Source organism: Apium graveolens, unplaced genomic scaffold (genome assembly GCF_009905375.1).
Source record: "Apium graveolens cultivar Ventura unplaced genomic scaffold, ASM990537v1 ctg6245, whole genome shotgun sequence".
Lineage (NCBI taxonomy): Eukaryota > Viridiplantae > Streptophyta > Magnoliopsida > Apiales > Apiaceae > Apium > Apium graveolens.
The window spans coordinates 2183-10070 of record NW_027419314.1 but is presented as its reverse complement, the minus strand read 5'-3'; the positions used below and the strand labels follow the sequence as shown (position 1 = coordinate 10070).

Sequence of the window (7888 nt, the reverse complement as noted above, 5' to 3'; positions counted from 1 at the left end):
GTGAACATTAAGTAATAAGTTCACGGCTGCTATAGTATGTACCTAGCACAAAAGACGACTCCAAGCATCCAGTCATTTGTAGAATATGCATTCACAAATCTTCCAGACACAACCTGCAAAAGAACTGGTCTATGAATTTAAAGGGAAACATAATGGATCACCAAGACGGATCATTTATAAATAAAAAAGTAGGATATTACCTTCCTTGCTTCTTCCCAGTTTTCACTATTAATAGAAAGAGGTGAACCAAGGAGAACAACTCTTTCAACCAGCTGAGCTGCAAGTATTCATTGTAACTGCATTAAAACAGTTCAAGCTAGCATAAACGAAAAGGAAAAAGAGTTTCTGTCCCTGAAGATACCATCACAGTCAGCTTTAGCCAGAGTTTCAAGACACTTGAAAATTACTCGTGCTCCAAGCGAAAACCGTATTAGCGTCACAGGCCTGAAATGTATTTGGACAAAATATTTATTAAATTTTAAACAACTAACCATGAACTCCTAGTATATCAAAATTATGTTCCTATACTTTGATTGGCATGTTTACCTCTGTCCATGCAATCCCTTTAACAGAACTTCTTCAGCGAGTAACATTCCAGCCTGATCAGACCTACTCACAAAATAGAATAATTTAGCAAGACGTGGGAAGCGGGAAAAGATAAGGGAGAACTCTTGATAAAAAGAGGAACCTGTCTATGGTAATTGCCCATTTGCTGTCAATAAGATCAAGTACATTGAGTAATGCTGTTGGCCAGGCCAGTGCACTGACAAGAGAGTGTAATGCAGTCAACATGGCTCCTTGTTTCATCGCAGTAATTGTAAGCTCTGCAGCAGGTACAGGAAATTCTGTCATAAACTATATCTATCCTGACACTAATTCACTAAAGGGTGATATGATTTACGTGTAGTTAGCCAGTCCTAAATTAGAGTAAACTTGTGTTCAAAGACTTTCAAGTGACAAGGCAATTTATTAGTTTCTAGTAAAGTTCCATTATGCAGTTTTACAAGTAAAAATGAAAATCATCTACTCTAGAACATATGGAAACTTACAATAACTCTATAGTAACACTGTCATGAGCCTCTCGTACCCGGGCAGAGTGGCATACAAACAACTTAATTTCGATAACTTGTCTATAAAATAAAAAAGATAAATCTATAACAAGCACCAAACACCAAATCAAAACATTTGAAACCTAATCATATCTGTAATAAAATAATAGATCAGCCTTTAAAATGAGCAAAATTAAATAAACAACACTAAATCAAATCACAAATCACAACTAAAGCAAAAAAATGAGGATTAAAGTTAAAAAATACCATGTAATCAGTAGAGATGAAAGGATCGTTAACTTTACACAATTTACAAAAATAAAAAAACAAACAAAAATACAAATGAACAACCAAAAACACCCAAATTACCTAAAACTTTAAATCTTTTTCTCAGATTAGGTCATGTATACAACAAGAAGAAAAGTATTAGCAACAAGTCTAGACACTAAATTAATAAAAAAATAAGGGTTTCGAATTAGAAAAAACCCCAATTTACAAAATTAGGGTTTTGAATTCAAAAATCCTCAACTTTTAAAACTGGTCTTCATGCAGAGAAGACCAGTTCGATTCAAGTAGATACAACACTTACCGAAGTAGAGAGGTTAACTGAAAGAGGCTTAACGAAGAGATTGAGAGCGGAGAGAGGTTCAGAGAGAGAGAGAGGTTCCAGTTCGCGAGAGAGAGGTTCGAGAGAGAGAGGTTCGAGAGATTGTGATGGTGAGATGATGGCCAGAGTTCAGAGAGATTGTGAGGGCAGAGAGGTTCGATCTAGAAAGAGAGGTTCGAGAGAGAGAGGGGTTTGATTTTGTGTCTGAAGATTGATTTAGGGAACCAAAATTTGGTTAGGGGAAATTTTGGGATTGAGGGGAATTTAGAATTAAAACTGAATGAAAATTTGACTAAGGAGGGAAAGAAAAGGTGGGTGTGAAATTATTATTTTTTTGGTGAATTTTAGACATCGGTTTAATTATAACCGATGTCTACAAAGAACAAAGACATCACAAAAACACGGGGTAATGTGAATACTTCTTTTAACATCAGTGGCAAAGTTAACCGATGTCTAATGTGTGATGTCTATTGACATTATTCTTGTAGTGTCCCAAACTTTGTTTCTTTCAAACTGATTAAGCTCTTCTTGTATGGCAGATATCCAATCGGGATCCATAAGAGCTTCTTCAGTTTTCTTAGGCTCTACTTGAGACAGAAAGAATGCATGTAGGCACTCATTAGTAGTTGCACTTCTAGTCTTTACACCAGCATTGGGATCACCAATTATTGCATTTTGATTGTGATTCCTATCCTATTTTCTAGTGTGAGTTTGTTGACTGGTGCCTTCATCATTTTCTTCATTATTTGTATGACTAGTATATCCTTCTTCTCTTTCTCCCCCCGAGTTTGTGCTATTAAATTCAGGTGTATGAGATGGGCTTTTATTTTCATGATTTTCTTGTTCAATAGTCTCTTCATTCATCATCTGTTGTGCATTTCCTTCATCCTCTTCATCAGAATCACTGTCAATGTAGAGATTTTCAAATGCAAGGGCTTCAGCTTCATTATCATCAAGATATACCAAGCCAGGACACTTGTCATCATCAAAATTCCATATGTACTTTCCATGATTTTCTTTTGATCAATTACATAGACCTTGTAGGCAGTTCTCTCCAATAAATATCCCATAATTTTTTTTTAAAAACCTTTGAGTCAAATTTTCCACATATTCAGAGTTATCTTTAAAATGTAACACTTGATTCAAAACACATAAATATGCTTTACAGTAGGCTTTATATTAGACATGATTGAGTAAGGTGATTTGCCATGATTCTTGTTAATGAGATATCTGTTTTGAGTGTTATGCAATATTTACAGCTTCTTCCCAAAAACTAGTTGGCGGATTGGCATCTTGCAGCATTGTCCTTGCAACTTCTACTAATGTTCTGTTCTTTCTCTCAACTACCATATTTTGTTGAGGTGTTCTAGCAGCAGAGAACTCTTGAACAATGCCTTTGTTTTTGCAGAATTCACTCAATGTTGCATTTCTGAATTTTGTTCCATTATCACTTCTCAATCTCTTCACACAGTTTTGATCTTCAGCTTGTTCTCTATCTTCTTTATGTGCTCAATTATGATTTGTGGAGTCTCATCTTTTGAATGCATAAATTACACCCATGTGTATCTTGTGTAGTCATCCACCATCTCTAGTGCATATTTGTTCCTTGAAATTGATAAGACATTCACTGGCCCAAATAAGTCCATGTGAATAAGTTGCAATGGTGCACTTATGGAATTCACAGTTTTTGACTTGCGACTTGATCTTTTCATTTTTACCTTTCTTACAGGCTTCACAGACTTCAATTTGAGCAAACTCTAATTTTGGCATGTCTCTCACCAACTCTTTCTTGACCAGAGTATTGATTGCCTTGTAGTTTAGATGTGAGAGTTGGTTATGCCATAACTTGCTTTGCTCAATGGATGCCTTGGTGTAGAAGAAACAATTCTATCCTCATTTATTGAGTCCAAGTTTGCAACAAATAAGCTTCCTTTTCTTGTCCTTTCAGAGCAACTTCATTAGTTTTCTTGCTGATAAAAATACATTCTTCTTGTCAAATAGAACTTTAAAACCTTTGTCTGCAAACTGGCTGACACTGAGAAGATTTACTTTAAGACCAGCTACCAATGCTACATCATCAATGACAACATTTCCAGAAATAATCTTGCCATATCCCATTGTGAATCCTTTATTGTTGTCTCCAAAGGTCACCAAAGGGCTAGTCTTCTCCTCAAATTGTGATAGTAGGGCCCTATCACCTGTCATATGTCTGAATCATCCATTTTCGATGATCCATATGACCTTCTTCATTTTTCCCTGCACACAATAAGTTTTAAGTGTGTTTAGCAACCCAAACAGTATTGGGTACTTTCTTCTTGTTAATTGATTTAGCAGAAGTAGAGTTAGGAAGTCTCAGAAAGAATAACATTCATAGATGTTTGTGCATTTTCCCTTGCAGTTGTAGATCCAATACTGACTTCTTTGAGATCCACTCTCAGCTTGTGTCAACTTTCATTACTTATAAGTTACAGGGAATGCAGTCAAACTAATCACAAAATGAATAGGAATCATTTGCCTTGGCTTCATTATACTTACAGGCTCCTTCAGCTGACTTGCTAACACCATTTTACAAAGGTTGTGTTAAGTGATTCACAGAGCCACTTTTCACATTTCTTCCTTGGAGTATCTGCAACATAAGCAAAATTGCTGCTTTTGTTATCATAATTTTCCCATTTCTATTCTTCTTCTTCTTTCTTGCATCTTCAGTTTTGCTTCCTTGACAGGTGTCTTGGAATCTTGGTTATCCATGAGCTTCTTTTCGCTTTTGAAGTTTGAGTTGTTTCTGTATTTTTCTTTCTCATTGTCTTCATCAAAAATTTCTTGCTTTATGATCAACTCTTCTTCACTGAAATCTACTTCACATAATTTGAACATAGGTGAGCAACCTTTTTCAGCATCAGCTGGAACATCTTCATTTTCATTTTCTTTCCTTTTTCACCTACAACTTTCTTCTTGTTGTTCAAGGCATCATAATCAAGAACAATAAGCAATTTGGCACATGGTTTTTTCTTCTCATGGTATTTTCAAACCAACTCAGATGCATTCCTGAAAGATTTCAACTTGACTTCATTCTTTTCTAACGGTTCCCTGAACACAACTTCAATCTCATTTTCACACTTGAGCTTGTTCTTCATATATGCATTTTCTTGTTTCACATCTTCAAGCTCTACCAGCAACAACTCAGTTTCTTGTTTTTCATTTTCAAGTTTCTCATTTATCTTTGTCAGTCTGTTGTTAACCTCTTCATTAGCAGCAACCATACTAGTATAAATGTGAAACATTTCTGTGCTCATCTTTTCTACAGTTTCCTTATATTGACTTACATATTAATCAATGGTGGTAAGAGTTGGTACCTGTGTTTTTTATGAGGATTACATACCTTTCTCCAAGGCCATAAATGCATAATTTTCAACTTCCCCATCTTCATCATTATTAGAATCATCCCAACTCTTTCCCTCTACAGTAAAGGCTTTGCTTTCCTGTTTTTTCAGAAGAACTTCATACTTTGCCTCCAGTTTAAGATAATCTTTGTCTTTCTTTGCTTTCTTGGGTTTCCTGCCATTTGTAGCAAAATGGCCTAGCTCATCTTTAATCTATCAACAGATCCAGTTTTGTAACCATTTTTTCTATCAGATTTGTACTTCCCTTTTCCTTTCCAGCTGCTATCTTTGTTGAATGATTTTCCTTTACCCTTGAAGAATCTTGGCTTCTTTACTCTAATGTTAGAGAACTTTCTTGCCAGATAGGCCATTGACTGATCTAGATCATCAAGTTCATCCAGGGTGTAGAACTCATCTTCTTCCAATTCCAGTATGACTTGTTCCTGTGAATTATTGTTTCTTTGCTCACTTGTTGAGGCAACTGGAGTCTGGGATCTTGGCTCATCATTAGAGATCTGGATTTCATTGAAAATTAGAGCACTTGAACCATCTACAACATTCCCTTGACCAGCTCTTAATGATTTCCTTTGAATCATTTTTAATTCATATGTTTTTAAAATTCCATATAGAACTTCCAGAGTTATTCTGCTCAAGTCTCTCCTTTCTCTAATTGCTGAAATTTTATGTTCCAAATGATCAGGGAGTGTGAACAAAAACTTCAAGTTCACTTCTGCTTCATAATATTTATCATGCAGCTGCAAGTCATTAATTAGTTTGTTAAACCTTTCAAACACATCAGTAATACTTTCCTTTGGCTTAGCCATGAAACCCTCATACTGTGAAATCAGTATCCTTCTTTGATTTGACCTAACTTCCTATGTTCCTTCACAAAGTATTTTAATCTTCTCCCAGATCTGTTTAGCAGTGTCACAGTTGATAATGTTATTATACATTACATTGTCAAGTGACTCTATCATGATCAGCTACAAGCCACTGTCTAGGGAGACTTTTTCTTTCTCAGACTCAGTGTACTATAAAGGATCTTTAGGAGCATAACGTGCTGGAATGACCATATCTCCATCTGTAGATTCCTCAACTCTTACCATAGGAGTGAAAGGCCCATTCTTGAGAATCTGAATATATAATGGATTGGCCATCCTGATAAACATCATATTTTCTTCTTCCAAAGAGTGTAGTTAGTCTTATCAAAAGTAGGGATTTTGATGCTACCGATTTTCTATGTATTCATTCTTCCAAGATCTTGAATCTGTTTACTTTCAGATTTAGCTCTGATACCACTTGTTAGATAATGAATCACACACAATGGGGGGGGTGAATGTGTTTTTGTTTTTTTGCTTTTCTTGAAGTGTTTATGGTGATGAACAAAGTAAATTCAAATCTTGTAGTTAAATGTGTTTGTGCTGAATTTAGACAGATAAAACAGTGAACACAAAATTTTCAAAACTCACTTAATTTTATATTAAAATTGTAATAACCGGGAAAATTATGTGAATATTATGTGTTAAATAAATACATATTATGTATTTTATAAATTTAAAGTAATTGTTGCCATGATATGAGATGTTATAACTGTTATGTATGTTTCTGTGCCGGCCAGAAAATTTTTGATTGATTAAAAATATGTTTAAATTGCAATTATATGAACTTATATGCAATCGGGACGCGTATTTATCAGCGTCTTTATTAAGATACCTGTTTTATTTGATTTTATGTGCGTTTGAATGTATTTTACGTATTTTCGGGATTTTATGGTAATTTAGGAATCGTTTCCGTTTTTCAAAAGTCAACGGACCGGGACCCCACCGGGACGACAAACCCCACAAAATCGATGTTTTTATTTTTATAAAATTATTCGTATTTCAAATACCCTTTATTTTTTATTTTTGAATTATTCGCAATTTTTGGAGAATTTTGACATTAATTTTGTATTTTATCATTTTTAAAAATATTCCTCGTAATCAGATTGGGGGTTAGGGTTTGAGTACTTGAGGGCAGAGATTAAAGTCCAAAGTTGAAGGTGATTCCGGGATCCGTTTGTGACGTTCAAGTAGTCGATGTAAAGCTCTCTTCAAGCTCTAGCTAACGATATAAACATCATTAACTGAGGTTGATTCTTCTGTAACTTCATTTTTTTCAATTTTTTGTTATTTAAATTCGATTTTGATTTTAGAAGGATTGTTTGATGTTTTGATTGCTTGATTGATGTTCCTGGGATCATATTATGCAATTATTTATATAATCACATGTCATTCAAATGGTATTGACTCTGAATTTATCCTCTCAATTTCTCTACTATTCTAAGTTCAGAATAGTTAAATATTTTTATTTCGCTACAACTTACTCTATACAGCAAAGCTTTGAATTGAGATTAGCGAATAACTAATTGTTCTGGTTATTTCGTCATTGGTTGTTGAGAAAACTCCGGACCATGAGAAATGGGGAGTTATGTGGTTAAGGATGTCATTTGATTCGACTCCTTTGACGGAAAATTGTTTTTATGGGTTGGATGGTTGCGTAAGAGGCTGTGGCGGCGGTCTAGTGTGAGCTATGTGTTATACGGGATATAACATCTTGCTAGGCCGATATGTGCCTTGGGTACCTTTTGTTTAGTTGGATATGCTTTGGCATACCGGTGTTGCTCCGCGGCTGATCACCAGCAGCAACACACCGTCGTTCGAGGATTCCAATCCCAAAACATAATATATTGCAAATGTTGTTTATTATCAAATATATATCAGTTTTGATACTGTTCAGTTATTGTAGTTTGGTTTTGTTCATCAGATATACTGTTGTTGTTCCAAATCATAAGCTATTTACTGTTTGCTGAGCAT

The 7888-nt window shown here is 35.0% G+C and overlaps 1 long non-coding RNA gene across 1 annotated transcript; it reads right to left on the bottom strand.

Moving 5' to 3' along the window:
* Positions 1-232: 232 nt before the first annotated feature.
* LOC141703109 (uncharacterized) lies at positions 233-599 on the bottom strand. The gene is made up of 3 exons (XR_012567365.1): positions 547-599; positions 362-444; positions 233-277 (listed from the first exon to the last, which is right to left on the bottom strand). It is a non-coding gene; the product is annotated as an uncharacterized LOC141703109 (long non-coding RNA).
* Positions 600-7888: the final 7289 nt, after the last annotated feature.